This window comes from Balaenoptera musculus, chromosome 14 (genome assembly GCF_009873245.2).
Source record: "Balaenoptera musculus isolate JJ_BM4_2016_0621 chromosome 14, mBalMus1.pri.v3, whole genome shotgun sequence".
Lineage (NCBI taxonomy): Eukaryota > Metazoa > Chordata > Mammalia > Artiodactyla > Balaenopteridae > Balaenoptera > Balaenoptera musculus.
The window spans coordinates 29,233,976-29,251,919 of record NC_045798.1 but is presented as its reverse complement, the minus strand read 5'-3'; the positions used below and the strand labels follow the sequence as shown (position 1 = coordinate 29,251,919).

General features: G+C 42.5%; 1 protein-coding gene and 1 pseudogene across 1 annotated transcript in view; both read left to right on the top strand.

Annotated features, from left to right (window-relative positions):
* The first annotated feature begins 76 nt into the window (after window positions 1-76).
* Window positions 77-17,944, top strand: part of PRELID3A (PRELI domain containing 3A) — a 105,921-nt gene continuing 88,053 nt past the window's right edge. Inside the window, exon 1 of the mRNA XM_036874934.1 lies at window positions 77-204. The gene's annotated coding sequence lies outside the window, so the exon portion shown is untranslated. The remainder of the gene's footprint in view (window positions 205-17,944) is intronic.
* LOC118906945 lies at window positions 14,928-16,715 on the top strand (annotated as a pseudogene).

Here is a 17,944-nt window from a genome sequence, read left to right as displayed (position 1 = left end):
GAGCTGAGAAGGTGGGGCGGGGCTTGAAGGGAGGAGCTCAGAAGGAGGAGGGCGGGGCTTGGGGTGGGGCGCTAGCCTTGGCGCTGCACGGGCTAGAGCACGGGCTAAAACGCGTGTTGGCCCCGCCGAGGCCGCTGGGTTTCAGCCGGGTGGCCCTTTCCCTCAGGGCGGAGGCCGTCTTCGACCCTTCGGACACCTGTCTCGGTAGGTCCCTCGTCACATACTTGCTTGAGAGCCTATTCAGTGGGGCCTTGTCCGTGGCAGGCACCGTCCTAGGCTCTGGAGGAGCCAGGGCGGCCGTCAGGAACCGGGCCCACAGCAGGTGAAGCTGCGCGGCCGTCAGTCCCTCAGCAGTGAGAGGAACTTGTTCTCCCAGACGAGGTGGAGTAGCGGGAAACGAGGGAAAATGTGTGAGTTACTGTGGCCGGTTAAGTCGTGTGGGCTCTGCCTGGAGGGAGGGAGGGTTCTTTTCCGGTTCGGGTTCGAGTAGGCGAACGTGACCGTAGCTGAGATCCACACAGCACAGGCTTTATTCAGCGACCAAAGAACGGAGAAGCGGGAACTGAGTTCACGGGTCAACTCCTGCCTGCCTGGCCGTGTCACCGTAGGGTAGGTTCTTGTTTCCTCACAGAATTCAGAGCCCCACACGGAGGCCGCGGAGGCGAAGCGAGGGTTTACTGAGCGACCGCACGCTATCGGGAGGGAGGGCGGGCTGCTCCGGTGAGCAGCTGCCCTGAGTTTCTTACCGCGAGTTGGTTATATGGGGCGCGGAAACAGCTGGGAAGAATATTCATTACAGGGCGGGACTCAGGGGAGACTTCTCTCGATCTTATTTCCCTTCTCCGCCTCCCCGAGGACGGGGGAGTTTTGGTCCTCTTTGGTCTTTTCAGGTCTGTCGTGGCTTCAGGTGCAGGATGGGTACTGCCCCGGTCACAGTGTTAATTCTGTTGTAATGAGGGCATAATGAGTAGAAGGTTACTTTCGGACGCTGGAGGTTCCTGCCTTTCTTGTTTGCCTCTAGGACCCCTGTGGTCACAAGATGTATGGTTTCCTGTCAGACTCCCATGCCTCCTTTCTCTGCTCTTATCTGGCCAACTGCCTGCTCTAACACTGGCCCCCCTCAAGGAGTTTGGACCCTTAAAATCTTTTAAGGGTCAAAGGGTCGATGGTCCGTCTTCTGAAGCTGCTTCAAGCCGAGCAGGGGCATTGTGCCTACCTGTGGGGTCCAGACCACCTTGCCATCTGTCAGAGATAGGGGTCTCGGGGTCATTGGCAGAAGCAGGGATGGAGAGTGGGGAGTGGGAGGCTGCAACCCTGTCCAGGTGATGTTGATAGTCCCCATCTTCATGTGGGCTGGGTTGAAATCCCTGGCGTACCATCATCTGCAGGTGAAACTGTTGTAATCTGGAGGAAACAAACTTAACACGCAGGTTAAAAAGGCAGGGGCCAAAAATCAGTAAAAGTACATTGCGATCAGAGGTCCAAGTAGGCGTAGGAACCAGGGGTATGTAATACCCCTCTGACTACGGTCCCAATGGAGTCGGCGCTGGGGTTACCCTTTCCAAAAGTGTATAGCCATTGAGCCTGTTTATATACCTTTTGGATATCTTCTTCCATCTGGCCCATGGCGTTGATGTAGGTGCAACACGTTTTATTATTGTGCATACCCCTCCCTTCTAAGCTAGGAGATAACCCAAGGCCAGTCTTTTACCCTCACCACATTTGCTAGGGAGTTAAGAGAGGTTGAGAGTCTGGAGAGTGCATTCCCCGTGCTCCTGGCCAGAGTAGGTAGAGTAACTGACAGGTTACGAAGCATTGCCTTGTGGTATGCAAAGCCTCCTTGTGGGACCACCAAGCCAATAGCAGCTCCAATTCCTGCCAGGAGGAGGCCAATCGCACGCTGGAGCCAGGGATGGGGAATGGAGATATTATATATGGATATTACCCCAGGGGCTAAAAAGGCGAGTGTGTAGGATCCCATGGTTAATCTTTTATGTATGCATTGGTAGCCCATGGCTCAGAGGGGATTCACATAGATGGGACCCTGCAGCCTTCCTTTTGGGTGGCCACAAATTATGATGTGTCCCCTTGGAGCACATAGCCATGTCTGGGATCTGTTTTCCTGAAGAAGCTGGCTCTGCCAGGTGAGGTTGGGATTCGTTGAGCAGGTGCAGCTGGGACTAAGTGGCCCTCCTCGGATCCCCACCTCAGGCAAGTGGGTCTTATATGGGGGAAGAGGTTCCTCTTCATGTGAGGCAGTCACGTTATATTTTGTGAATGGAGGAGGTAGAGTGCCCGCTTTCCAGTTTCCAAAACGGGGGTAGGTCGTGGACTCCCGGGATCCCAGGGATGCCAGACATGTCCAATGGGTGGAATTCTGTGTCTCATCTAGCTCTGTTGAGGTCACTTCAGGTGTCCACCTTTTGCATTTGTATCTTTGAATAGACCTTCAACATATGGGTTGTGTCCTACCCCTAAAGATGGCTGTCAGATCATGCAGTCTTGAAAGTTTGAAGATATGATCCCTGTGGGTTTTAGGGAAAGGCTGGGTACTTTACCAGTCAAGTTAATGCAAATGACTGAGGACAGGTTAAAGCATGTCCAATTGACTGTGGAGAGAAGCACTTCTGTGGGTGGGTCCCAAGACCAATTGGACTGGTTAAGAGTATAGAGGGAGGTGTTGGCCGAGGCTGGGTAGAAGATGGGTCCCCCCGGGGCCTCATGGGGGTTGGCATGGCAGACCCAGCAGTTAGTAAGATTTTCAGTTTTTCCTATGGTGGAGGAAATTTGTACTATGGAGTTGCCGCTCCATCCCCCTTGTGCAGATATCCACAGGAGGGAGAGAAATTTTAGGGTGAATAATGGCTTCATGGTGGCGGTGGCGAGCTAAAAGTGAACAGTCTTCTTTAAACCCAGCATGGACAGAGGAGTTCTTCCCTGGCAGGGGTGGTTAAGTGAACTGGTAAAATGTAAGTAAGAGAATAATAGCAAAAATGGTGAGTAAGAGTCCAACCCACCAAATCATTTTACTTATCTGCCAAAGATGTCTGTCCTTTGAGTATATATTCAACTTCTTAGTTTTTAAATAGGAGCCTCAGGCCTTTGGTGGGCTCACAGGTCCAGTTGGAGGTGTCTTCCTGTTCATAGCCAGGATCCTGTTTGGACTCAAGAGGAACTGGCTTGATTTGGGACAGGTGAACCCAACTGTTGATCCCTTGTAATTTAACTGCAATAAGGGTGCTGAGAAGGACCTAGTAAGGGCCCCTCCACTTGCACAGTAATTGATCAGAGGGGGACGCTTCTCTCCATGTTTTTAGGAGGACAAAATCTCCCAGCTGAATATGAATGGGGTCAGTTTCCTGGCTGGGGGCCTGATTTCCATATTCTGAAATCGCCTTTTGGACCAGTCCCAGATTAATTAGGTACTTAATAAGCTCACTGGTTTCAGTATCCACCAAAATGTCAGAGGATAAAAAGGGCCTACTATAAGTCATTTCAGACGGGCTGATCCCTAGCCCTGTTTTAGGTGCCCCCTTGATTCTCAAGAGGGCTATCAGTAAAAACTTTGTCCAAGGTTCTAATGTCTCTCGAAAAAGTTTAGCCAGGATTCTTTTTAAAGTTTGATTTGCCCTTTCCACCTTCCCTGATGGTTGAGGCCTCCAGGCAGCATGGAGGTGGTAGCAAATGCCTAGGGCAGTAGAGATTTGTTGGGTAACCCTAGCCACAAAAGAGGGACCGTTATCACTTTGTAAAGACCGTGGAAGCCCAAACAGAGGAATTATTTCCTTTAGTAATGCCTTTATTACCTCCTGAGCTCTCTCGGTCTTAGTTGAAGGCTTCCACCCATCTGGTAAAAGTGTCAATAAAGACCAGAAGGTATTTATATCCCTGGGAGGATGGCATCTGGGTAAAGTCTATTTGCCAGTTCTCCTCTTCTTTGGATGGGCTGGAGGAGAGGTGGAGGCCTTAGTTTTCCCCCTGGGTTATTATGGTAACATATATTACAGAGCTCTGTGACCTCTAGGCTAGTCTGAGAAAGGCCCATGCCAAAGAAGACTTTTTCCACCAGGCTAGTCAAAGCATCCCACCCCAGATGAGAGAAGTCATAGAATGATTTTTAAATATTCCATTGTAATGCTCTGGACAGCATTATTGTTTGTTCCTTAATCCACAGCCATTGGGGCCCTCTTGGTATCCCCTAGTTCAGGCCCACTCTATTACCTTGATTGTGTACAGGGGTGACAACAAAGTGGGCTGGGGGTTGATTATGAGGAAGTAAGGTGGCCTGAGCTGAAGGTGTTTTTTGGTTTTTGCTTTTTGAATTTTATTGAAGTATAGTTGATTTACAATGTTGTATTTCTGCTGTACAGCAAAGTGACTCAGTTATGCACATACATACATTCTTTTTCATATTCTTTTCCGTTATGGTTTATCATAGGATATTGAATATAGTTCCCTGTGCTATACAGTAGGACCTTGTTGTTTATCCATTGTATACATAATAGTTTGCGTCTGCTAATCCCAGACTCCCAACCCTTCCCTCCCCCACTCCCCTCCCCCTTGGCAGCCACAGGTCTCTTCTCTATATCTGTGTGTATGTTTCTGTTTCATAGATATGTTCATTCTTGTCATATTTTAGATTCCATATATAAGTGATATCATACGGTATTTGTCTTTTTCTTTCTGACTTACTTCGCTTAGTAGAATAATATCTAGGTCCATCCATGTTGCTGCAAATGGTATTATTTCATTCTTTTTTTGTCTGAGTAGTATTGCGTTGTGTGTGTGTATACATATGTGTGTGTGTGTGTGTGTGTGTTTGTGTGTATATCACATCGACTTTATTATCTATTCATCTGTTGATGGACATTTAGGTTGTTCCCATGTCTTGGCTGTTGTGAATAGTGCTTCTATAAACATAGGGGTACATATATCTTTTTGAATTATAGTTTCGTCCAGATATATGCCCAGGAGTGGGATTGCTGGATCATATGGCTACTTTATTTTTAGTTTTTTGAGGAACCTCCCTACTGTTTTCCATAGTGGCTGCACCAATTTACATTCCCACCAACAGCGTAAGAGGGTTCCCTTTTCCCCACACCCTCTCCAGCATCTATTATTTGTACACTTTTTGATGATGGCCATTCTGACTGGTGTGAGGTGGTACCTCATTGTAGTTTTGATTTGCATTTCTCTAATAATTAGTGATGATGAGCATCTTTTCATGTGCCTATTGGCCTTCTGTATGTCTTCTTTGGAGAAATGTCTATTTAGGTCTTCTGCCCGTTTTTTGATTGGGTTGTTTGTTTCTGTGTTATTGAATTGTATGAGCTGTTTGTATATTTTGGAAATTAAGCCCTTGTTAGTCACATCATTTGCAAACATTTTCTGCCAGTCTGTAGGTTATCTTTTCATTTTGTTTATGCTTCCTTTTGCTGTGCAAAAGCTTTTAAGTTTGATTTGGTCCCATTTGTTTATTTTTGCTTTTATTTCTATTGCCTTGGGAGACCTAAGAAAACATCTGTATGATTTATGTCAGAGAATGTTTTGCCTATGTTCTCTTCTAGGAGTTTTATGTTGTCATGTCTTATATTTAAGTCTTTAATCCATTTTGAGTTTATTTTTGTATATGGTGTATTCTAACTTCGTTGATTTGCATGCGACTGTCCAACTTTCCCAACACCACTTGCTGAAGAGACTCTCTGTTTCCCATTGGATATTCTTGTCTCCTTTGTTGAAGATTAATTGACCATAGGTGTGTGGGTTTATTTCTGGGCTCTATGTTCTCTTCCATTGATCCATACATTTGTTTTTGTGCCAGTACCATGCTGTTTTGATTACTGTAGCTTTGTAGTATTGTCTGAAGTCTGGGAGGGTTATGCCTCCTGCTTTGTTCTTTTTTCTCAGGATTGCTTTAGCAATTCTGGGTCTTCCATGGTTCCATATAAATTTTAGGGTTATTTGTTCTAGTTCTGTGAAAAATGTCAGGGGTTATTTGATAGGGATCTCATTAAATCTGTAGATTGCTTTGGGTAGTATGGCCATTTTTACAATATTAATTCTTCTAAGAGCATGGGTTGTCTTTCCATTTCTTTGAATCATTTTCAGTTTCCATTACCAATGTTTTTTTTTTTGGTAGAATTTTTTTTATTGTAGTTGATATACAATGTCTTAATTATTGTACAGCAAAGTGATTCTAAGTGTATATACATATATATATATGTATACACACACACACACACACACATACATATGCATTCTTCTATTTTATATTCTTTTCCATTATGGTTTATCATAGGATATTTTTTTTTAAAGATTTATTTATTTTATTGATTGATTGATTGCTATGTTGGGTCTTCGTTTCTGTGCTAGGGCTTTCTCTAGTTGCGGCAAGCGGGGGCCACTCTTCATCACGGTGCGCGGGCCTCTCACTATCGTGGCCTCTCTTGTTGCGGAGCACAGGCTCCAGACACGCAAGCTCAGTAATTGTGGCTAACGGGCTTAGTCGCTCCGCGGCATGTGGGATCTTCCTGGACCAGGGCTCGAACCCGTGTCCCCTGCATTAGCAGGCAGATTCTCAACCACTGCGCCACCAGGGAAGCCCATAGGATATTGAATATAGTTCTCTGTGCTCTTCAGTAGGACCTTGTTGTTTATCCATTCTATATATAAAAGCTTACATTTGCTAACCCCAACCTCCCACTCCTTCTCTCCCCCAGCCCCATCCCCCTTGGCAACCACCAGTCTGTTCTCTATGTCCGTGATTCTGTTTCTGTTTCATAGAAAGGTTTGTGTCATACTTTAGATTCACATATAAGTGATATCATATGGTATTTGTATTTCTTTTTCTGACTTACATCACTTAGTATGATAATCTCTAGTTGCATCTATATTGCTGCAGATGGCATTATTTCGTTCATTTTTATGGCTGAGTAGTATTCCATTGTATATATGTACCACATCTTTATCCATTCATCTGTCGATGGACGTTTAAGTTGTTTCCATGTCTTGGCTATTGTGAATAGTGAGTGCTGCTATAAACATAGGGGTACATGTATCTTTTTTTTTTTAATAAATTTATTTATTAATTTATTTTTGGCTGCATAGGGTCTTCATTGCTGTGCGCGGGCTTTCTCTAGTTGCGGCGAGCGAGGGCCACTCTTCGTTGCAGTGCGTGGGCTTCTCATTGCAGTGGCTTCTTTTGTTGCGGAGCACAGGCTCTAGATACGTGGGCTTCACTAGCTGTGGCTCGCAGGCGCTAGAGCGCAGGCTCAGTAGTTTTGACACATGGGCTTAGTTGCTCCGCGGCATGTGGGATATTCCTGGACCAGGGCTCAAACCCATGTCCCCTGCATTAGCAGGCGGATTCTTAACCACTGTGCCACCAGGGAAGTCCTGCATGTATCTTTTTGAATTATAGTTTTGTCTGAATACATGCCCAGGAGTGGAATTTCTGGATCATATGGTAATTCTATTTTTAGTTTTCTGAGGAACCTCCATACTATTTTCCACAGTGGCTGCACCAACTTACATTCCAACTAACAGTGTAGGAGGGTTCCCTTTTCTCCACACCCTCTCCAGCACTTTTAAAAAATATATTTATTTATTTATTTACTTTGGCTGGGCCGGGTCTCAGCCGCATCACGTGGGATCTTCACCACGGCACACGGGTTCCTTAGTTGTGGCATGCTTGGTTGCGGCATGCAAACGCTTAGTTGCGGCATACGTGTGGGATCTAGTTCCCCAGCCAGGGATCAAACCTGGGCCCCCCTCATTGGGAGCACGGAGCCCTACACACTGGACCACTGGGGAAGTCTGCAGCATTTGTTATTTGTAGACTTTTTAATGATGGCCATTCTGACTGGTGTGGGCTTGTACCTCATTATAGTTTTGATTTACAGTTCTCTAACAATTAGTGATGTTGAGCATCTTTTCATGTGCCTATTGGCCATCTGTGTTTCTTCTTTGGAGAAATGCCTAGTTAGATCTTCTGCCCATTTTTGGATAGGGTTGTTTGTTTTTTTGTTGCTGAGTTGTATGAGCTGTTTGTGTATTTTGGAAATTAATCCCTTGTCAGTTTTATCATTTACAAATATTTTCTCCCATTCTGTAGGCTGTCTTTTCATTTTGTTTATGGTTTCCTTTGATGTGCAAAAGCTTGTAAGGTTAATTAGGTCCTATTGGTTTATTTTTTGTTTTTATTTCTATTGCCTTGGGAGACTGACCTAAGAAAACATTGGTACGATTTATGTCAGAGAATGTTTTGCCTATGTTCTCTTCTAGGAGTTTTATGGTGTCACATCTCACGTTTAAGTTTTTGGCCATATTGAGTTTATTTTTGTTTATGGGGAAAGGGTGCGTTCTAACTTCATTGATTTACATGCAGCTGTATGACTTTCCCATTACCACTTGCTGAAGAGACTGTCTTTTTCCCATTTGATATTCTTGCCTCCTTTGTCAAAGATTAATTGACCATAGGTGTGTGGGTTTATTTCTGGGCTCTCTATTCTTTTCCATTGATCCATATGTCTGTTTTTGTGCCAGTACCACTCTGTTTTGATTACTGTAGCTTTGTAGTATTGTCTGAAGTCTGGGAGCGTTATGCCTCCTGCTTTGTTCTTTTTCCTCAGAATTGCTTTGGCAGTTTGGGTCTTTTATGATTCCATATAAATTTTAGGATTATTTGTTTTAGTTCTGTGAAAAATGTCAGGGGTTATTTGATAGGGATCACATTAAATCTGTAGATTGCTTTGGGTAGTATGGCCATTTTTACAATATTAATTCTTCCAATCTAAGAGCATGGGATATCTTTCCATTTCTTTGAATCATCTTCAATTTCCTTTATTAATGTTTTTTAGTTCTCAGCATATGTCTTTCAACTCCTTGGTCACATTTATTCCTAAATATTTTATTTTTGGGGGTGCGATTTTAAGAGGTACCATTTTATTATATTCCCTTTCTGATATTTCATTGTTGGTGTAAAGAAATGCAATCGGTTTCTGTATGTTAATCTTGTGTCCTGCTACCTTGTTCTATTCGTTTATCAGTTCTAGTAGTTTTTGTGTGGACTCTTTAGGGTTTTCTCTGTATATTATCATGTCATCTGCATATAATGACAATTTTACCTCTTCCCTACCATTTGAATACCTTTTATTTCTTTTTCTTTTCTGATTGCTGTGGCTAAAACTTCCAGTACTATGTTGAATAGAAGAGGTAAGAGTGGGCATCCTTGTCTTGTTCCAGATTTTAGCGGGAAGGCTTTCAGCTTTTCACTGTTGAGTATTATGTTGGCCATTGGTTTGTCATAAATAGCTTTTATTATGTTGAGATATGTTCTCACTATACCTACTTTCAAAACGGTTTTTATTATGAATGGATGTGGAATTTTATTGAATGCTTTTCTTGCATCTATTGAGATGATTGTTGTTTTTGTCTTTTCTTTTGTTGATGTGGTGTATCACATTGATTGATTTGCATGTGTTGAACCATCCTTGTGACCAACTTGGTCATGGTGTATGATCTTTATGTGTTGTTGGATTCAGTTTGCTAATATTTTTTTTTTGAGAATTTTTGCATCTATATTCATCAAAGATATTGACCTGTGATTTTCCTTTTTGGTGGTATCTTTTGTGTGGTTTTGGTATCAGGGTGATGGTGGCTTCATAGAATGTCTTTGGGAGTGTTCCTTTCTGTTCAGTTTTTGGAAGAGTTTGAGAAGAATCTGTGTAAGTTGTTCTTTGTATGTTTGGTAGAATTCACCTGTGAAACCATCTGGTCCTCGACTTTTGTTTGTAGGGAATTTTTATTTTTTATTTTTATTTATTTATTTTTAAAATGTATTATTTTTAAAAATTTATTTTATTTATTTTGTTTTTGGCTGCATTGGGTCTTCATTGCTGTGTGCGGGCTTTCTCAAGTTGCGGTGAGTGGGGGCTACTCTTCATTGTGGTGCGTGGGCTTCTCATTGCAGTGGCTTCTCTTTGTTGTGGAACACAATCTCTAGGCATGTGGGCTTCAGTAGTTGTGGCACACGGGCTTTAGTAGTTGTGGCTCGCAGGCTGAGTAGTTGTGGCTCGCGACAGCTCCTTTTATGATTCGAAGATCTTGGATCATTGTATATTCCCCATTTGGTTTGAGAACATGTAGGATTGGAGTATTACAAGGAGATTAGCATGGTAACAAAAGCCCATATTTGATGAATTTTGAGATCAGGGATTGGAGGCCTCATCAAGCCTCTGGCTTTGTGGGGTATTAATGCTTGGAAGGGAAGTTATTAGCCTCCTTTAAGGTGATTTTCACAGGAGTGGCAATCTTTGCCTGTCATTAGATTTCCTAGTCCCAGACCTGTGGATGTATGAGTTCTTTAATTTCTGGGGAAATATTTTGAGCTGGACTGTCCATGTCTTGTATAATGCATAGTCTAGCCAAAAATAGGTCTTCGTTTTGGTTTTCAGGGACAGTAAGAGTCACTTACTCAGGGAGAGAAAGATTTGGAAGAATGAAATCTCTTCCTAATAATGGGCTGGGGCGTTCAGGCATGACCAAAAACTTGTGAGTTATAAGAGTCTTTCCCCAGGTGCAAGTTAGAGGGGTGGTGAAATGTTTTCATTTTGGCCTTCCTTCTCCCCCAACAATAGAGCAGGTTTTGGGGGCAAGGGGCCTAGCATGAGAAGTCAGGACAGAGTAAGTGGCTCCTGTGTCTAGTAGAAACTGGACAACCTGCCATGTCAGTGGTCACCTGTGGTTCCTCCCATGTGATAATGACTTTCTTCTTGGGAGGTCCCAGGTCCCATCAATCAACCACTGCCATGACTGGCAAGGGGGAATTTCCCCACTCCCTTTGGAGCTGAGGGCATTCCCTTCTCCAGTGGCCCATCTTCTTACAGAGTGGGCATGGTGTCTTGGGTGGAGGCTGGGACCTGTTTTCTGGGCATTCCTTGCTCCAGTGTTTGGGGCTCCCACAGTTAAAACAGGCTCCTTTACCTGGCGGAGGTCTTCTGGGAGTGCCTTTGGGGTGACCAGGAGGTGAGTTAGGTCCTGCCATGATGGCTGCCAGAAGCTTGGCTTGCTAATGGTCCCTTAAGTCACGCTGTTCCTTCCTTTCCTCCTCAGCCTGGTCTCTGTTGTTAAAGACACTGAAGGCCATATCAATAAGAAGGTTGCAAGGGGTTTGGGGGCCCCATGGCAAGCTTTTGACAGATGTTGGGGGCTGACAAGCTAATGAAATGGGTTGCAAGTACAATGTGTCCCTCAAAAGTGTTTGGGTCAACAGTCATATACTTTTAGAGGGCATCTACCAGCCTGGCCTGAAATAGGGCTGGATTTTTGTCCTGACCTTGAGTGATCTCTTTAACCTTATCATAAATGACAGGTTTAATTATGTATAGTTTCATCCCTTCAGTGAGGCAAAGGATCATGTGGTCTTTTTTAGGGATACCAGTTTAGCCTGGCTGATACTCCCAATTGGGATCAATCAGCGGCACTGCCATCATGCCCACAGGATAATGATTGGGTGGGGCAGCGTGTAGTCCATCAGCATATGCTTGAGCCTCTGCCCAAATGTAGGTCTTTTCCTCAGGGGTGCAGCAGTGGGAAATGGCAACATTCAGGTCCTTCTAAGTGAGGTCGAAGGAGAAAGTTAGTCCCTGGAGTTCTTCAGTGAATCAGCTAGGGTCCTCCAAGAATGGGCGTAAGCGGTTGCAGCACTGGTTAAGGCTGGACAAAGAAAAGAGCGCAGGCTTAGTAGTTGTGGTGCACAGGCTTAGTTGCTCTGCGGCAAGTGGGATCTTCCGGGACCAGGGCTCGAACCTGTGTCCCCTGCAGGCGGATTCTTGACCACTGCACCACCAGGGAAGTCCCTGTATCATATTTTAGATTCTACATATAAGTGATATCATATTTTATATATATATATATATTGCATCTTCTTTATCCATTCATCTGTCAATGGACATTTAGGTTTTTGTGTGTGTGTGTGATATGATACTATGTTTTTATTTTTATTTATTTATTTATTTTACTTTTTAAAATAAATTTTTAAAAATATTTATTTATTTTATTTTAAAAAATATCTTTATTGGAGTATAACTGCTTTACAATGTTGTGTTAGTTGCTGCTGTACAACAAAGTGAATCAGTTATATGTATACATTTATCCCCATGTCCCCTCCCTCTTGAGCCTCCCTCACGCCCTCCCTATCCCACCCCTCTAAGTGGTGACAAAGCACCGAGCTGATCTCCCTGTGCTATGCAGCAGCTTCCCACTAGCCATCCATTTTACATTTGGTAGTGTATATATGTCAGTGCTACTCTCTCACTTCGTCCCAGCTTCCGCTTCCCGCCCTGTGACCTCAAGTCTGTTCTCTACGTCTGCATCTTTATTCCTGCCCTGCCACTAGGTTCATCATTACCGTTTTTTCAGATTCCATATGTGTGTGTTAGCATACGGTATTTTTCTCTTTCTGACTTACTTCACTCTGTATGACAGACTCTAGGTTATCCACCTCATTACAAATAGCTCAATTTCATTGCTTTTTATGGCTGAGTAATATTCCATTGTATATATGTGTCACATCTTCTTTATCCATTTATCTGTCGATGGACATTTAGGTTGGTTCCATGGCCTGGCTATTGTATATAGTGCTGCAATGAACATTGCAGTACATGTATCTTTTTGAATTATGGTTTTTTCAGGGTATATGCCCAGTAGTGGGATTGCTGGGTCATATGGTAGTTCTATTTTTAGTTTTTTAAGGAACCTCCATACTGTTCTCCATAGTGACTGTATCAGTTTACATTCCCACCAACAGTGCAGGAGGGTTCCCTTTTCTCCACACCCTCTCCAGCATTTGTTTGTAGATTTTTTGATGATGGCCATTCTGACCGACGTGAGGTGATACCTCACTGTGGTTTTGATTTGCATTTCTCTATGTTTCCATGTCTTGACTATTGTAAATAACACTGCTATGAACATAGGGGTGCACGTATCTTTAATTTTAATTTAATTTTTTTTTTTGGCTGTGCCGTGCGACATGCAGGATCTTAGTTCCCCAACCAGGGATTGAACCTGTGCCCCTGCAATGAAAGTGCTGATTCTTAACCACTGGACCACCAGAGAAGTCCCTGCATGTATCTTTTAGAATTATAGTTTTGAATGAGTATATGCCCAGGAGTGGGATTGCTGGATCATATGGCAACTCTATTTTTAGTTTTTTTGAGGAACCTCCCTACTGTTTTCCATAGTGGCTGCACCAATTTACGTTACCACCAGCAGTGTAAGAGAGTCCCCTTTTCTCCCCACCCTCTCCAGCATTTATTGTTTGTAGACCTTTTTTCTTTTTTTAAATAAATTTATTTTTATTTTTTGGCTGTGTCTTTGTTGCTGCGCGCAGGCTTTCTCTAGTTGTGGTGAGCGGGGGCTACTCTTTGTTGCGGTGCATAGGCTTCTCATTGTGGTGGCTTCTCTTGTTGCGGAGCACGGGCTCTAGGCATGCGGGCTTCAGTAGTTGTGGTGCGCAGGCTCACTAGCTGTGGCTCGCGGGCTCTAGAGTGCAGGCTCAGTAGTTGTGGCTCACAGGCTTAGTTGCTCCATGGCATGTGGGATCTTCCCAGACCAGGGCTCGAACCTGTGTCCCCTGAACTGGCAGGCGGATTCTTAACCACTGAGCCACCAGGGAAGCCCTGTTTGTAGACTTTTTAATGATGGCCATTCTGACTGGTGTGAGGTGGTACCTCATTATGGTTTTGATTTGCATTTCTCTAATGATTAGTGATATTGAGCATCTTTTCATGTGCCTATTGGCCATCTGTATGTCTTCTTTGCAGAAATGTCTATTTAGGTCTTCTGCCCTTTTATCTATTGAGTTGTTTGTTTTTTTATTGTTGTTGAATTGTATGAGCTGTTTGTATGTTTTCGAAATCAATCCCTTGTCGGTTGCATCATTTGCAAATATTTTCTCCCATTTTGTAGGTTGTCTTTTCATTTTGTTTATGGTTTCCTTTGATGTGTGGAAGCTTGTAAGGTTGATTAGGTCCCATTTGTTTATTTTTGTTTTTATTTCTATTGCCTTGGGAGACTTACCTAAGAAAATATTGGTACAATTTATGTCAGAGAATGTTTTGCCTATGATCTTTTCTAGGAGTTTCATGGTGTCATATCTTATGTTTAAGTCTTTAAGCCATTTTGAGTTTATTTTTGTGCATGGTGTGAGGGTGTGTTCTAACTTCATTGCTTTATATGCAGCTGTCCAACTTTCCCAACACCACTTGCTGAAGAGACTGTCTTTTTCCCCTTTTTATATTCTTGCCTCCTTTTTTGAAGATTTATTGATTGTAGGTGTGTGGGTTTATTTCTGGGCTCTCTGTTCTGTTCCATTGATCCATGTATCTCTTTTTGTGCCAGTACCTCTATGTTTCGATAACTGTAGCTTTGTAGTATTTTCTGAAGTCTGGGAGGGTTATGCCTCCTGCTTTGTGCTTTTTCTTCAGGATTGCTTTAGCAATTCTGGGTCTTTTATGGTTCCATATAAATTTTAGGATTATTTGTTCTAGTTCTGTGAAAAATGTCATGGGTGATTTGATAGGGATCGCATTAAATCTGTAGATTGCCCCCAACATTCATATTTGAAACCCCAACTTCCAATGTGACTGTATTTGGAGATAATGCAGTATCCCTTATGAATATACATGCAAAAATCTTCAACAAAATACTAGCAAACCAAAGCCAACATCATATTTGAAGGATTATACATCATGACCAAGTGGGATTTACCTCAGAATGTCAGGTTGGTTCAACATAAGAAAATCAATCAATGTAATACATCACATTAATAGAATGATTTTTTAAAAATCACATGATCGGTCCCACAGTATGGCCGGCGACATTAGCTAGCGCTCTCTCTACTCTCTCTAACGGGGAAACAGCGGACTACAAGAGACTGAGCTGTATCTGCCTCTATTTCCAACAAACTCACGTTCAACTTTCTCTTACAAAAAAAAGAAAAAAAAAAAAAGCCGGGAAAATTTTATTAACCCTTTTTTTAAAAAAAGTTAATGTAAAATTATAGCAAAAAAGGAACCTGAACTTTAGTAACACAGCTGGAACAATCCACAGCGGCGGCGGCAGCGGTGGGAGAAGAGATTTAATTTAGTTGATTTTCTGTGGTTGTTGGTTGTTCGCTAGTCTCACGGTGATGGAAGCTGCACATTTTTTCGAAGGGACCGAGAAGCTGCTGGAGGTGTGGTTCTCCAGGCAGCAACCCGACGCAAACCAAGGATCTGGGGATCTTTGCACCATCCCAAGATCCGAGTGGGACATACTTTTGAAGGATGTGCAGTGTTCAATCATAAGTGTGACAAAAACTGATAAGCAGGAAGCTTATGTACTCAGTGAGAGTAGCATGTTTGTCTCCAAGAGACGTTTCATTTTGAAGACATGTGGTACCACCCTCTTGCTGAAAGCACTGGTTCCCCTGTTGAAACTTGCTAGGGATTACAGTGGGTTTGACTCAATTCAAAGCTTCTTTTATTCTTGTAAGAATTTCATGGAGCCTTCTCATCAAGGGTACCCACACCGGAATTTCCAGGAAGAAATAGAGTTTCTTAATGCAATTTTCCCAAATGGAGCAGCATATTGTATGGGACGCATGAATTCTGATTGTTGGTACTTGTGTATTTTGGATTTCCCAGAGAGTCGGGTAATCGATCAGCCAGCTCAAACCCTGGAAATTCTGATGAGTGAGCTTGACCCAGCGATTATGGACCAGTTCTACATGAAAGATGGTGTTACTGCAAAGGATGTCACTCGTGAGAGTGGAATTCGTGACCTGATACCAGGTTCTGTCATTGATGCCACACCGTTCAATCCTTGTGGGCATTCAGTGAATGGAATGAAATAGGATGGAACTTATTGGACTATTCACATCACTCCAGAACCAGAATTTTCTTATGTTAGCTTTGAAACAAACTTAAGTCAGACCTCCTATGATGACCTGATCAGGAAAGTTGTGGAAGTCTTCAAGCCAGGAAAATTTGTGACCACCCTGTTTGTAAATCAGAGTTCTAAATGTCGCACAGTGCTTTCTTCGCCCCAGAATATTGAAGGTTTTAAACGTCTTGATTGCCAGAGCGCTATGTTCAATGATTACAATTTTGTTTTTACCAGTTTTGCTAAGAAGCAGCAACAACAGCAGAGTTGATTAAGAAAAATGAGGAAAAAACGAAAAAGAGAACACACATAGAAGAAGGTGGTAGCTGCTTTTTAGATATTGATACCAAGGGCCATGCTTTCCATAACCACCACCTTGTAGTTGCAGAAAGCCCTAGATGTAATGATAGTGTAATCATTTTGAATTGTATGCATTATTATATCAAGGAGTTAGATATCTTGCATGAATGCTCTCTTCTGTGTTTAGGTATCCTATGCCACTCTTGCTGTGAAATTGAAGTGCATGTAGAAAAAACCTTTTACTATATGAAACTTTACAACACTTGTGGAAACAACTCAATTTGGTTTATGCACAGTGTAATATTTCTCCAGGTATCATCCAAAATTCCTCACAGACAAGGCTTTCGTCCTCATTAGGTGTTGGCCTCAGCCTAGCCATCTGGGACTGTTCTATTAAATTGCTACCAGGATTTTGCATCCAGTTACCTCCACTTTCTAGAACATATTCTCTACTAATGTTATTGAAACCAGTTTCTACTTCATACAGATGTTTTTGCAGCACCAATCAAAGTTCTTCTTCCACGAGTCGAGTCCTTTACGAAAATGACTGCAGTTATCCATTTTGTGTATTACTATCTCTCTGCTTCCTATACTTGTGTGACTTTAATTGATTCATTCCTCACCATGGTGTCTCCCTCCCAACCTCACCCCCTCCATAAAGCAATATGCTGTTACACTGTGGGTTTACACTAACCTTATACTCCAGAGGGGGAACGGGGGGATGGACCCTGGGCTTAATTTTCTTTTAAGGTCAAGGGAGTTTGGCATTCTTCGTTACCATGAGCTCTTTTGGAATAAGCTGGTGTTGATTAGCAAAGAAGGTGTAGATTGATACTAGGGAATATTGGCAGAACTGTATGGAAACTGTATGCCATTCTGTGCCTGCCATTAAATGAGATTAGCTTCTCATGGGTACCATGTCTTTATTAACTTGCTACGTAGTAGTATAAAAAAATTATCACTAAATTTGTTAGCAAGGAGATTTAAGATAAAGGTTGTGTTGGATTCAACAAGTCAAGTCAGCTCAGATGATTCACCTCAACTTTACTTTCATAGCCATTTCCACTAATTTCTATTAATGATATGCCATAATCTTTGGTTCAAGGCAGAATCGATGTCTTTGCCATCTTGTGACTTAAAAAGTTCTGTGACTTTGTGATGCGTGTGATAGTGTTCTGACGGTTCCTCTTACTGGTATTTCTTTCACCGTGGAGTAACATCAAGTGATGAATGAGAACTGTTCAGGTTATTCAGACATACTACACAGTGAATCAGAGTGCTATCCATAAAACATAACATACAAAATTCCAAAATGGTCAATGGGAAATGACTAGAAATACAGGCTTAAAAGAGTTGGCATCTTTTAGCTGTATTTGCTAATATGGACATTTATTTAAGCAGCTGAGAAAAGAGCAAAGTTGACTCAATTTTGTATTTCTTCTTGTTCTCAAACAATTTTTGATTCTTTCTGGATTGATGCAGTGATGTTTTTGTTCCTTCTGTATTTATAAATGAAACACTTTTTTTTAGTGTTTCTAAACATAAATTCTACTTGGTTTGAAATCAAGTGGTTGGAACACTTTTGACTTTTAAACATGTTGTTGTTTCAGAGCTTCATTGAAGAAGCTTTCAGTCAATGGATCAGTCCGATTCTGTAATTAGCGCACAGTACCTAATGTTTTGGTGCTATTATGAGGACCAATGCCCAAAGTGGATTTTG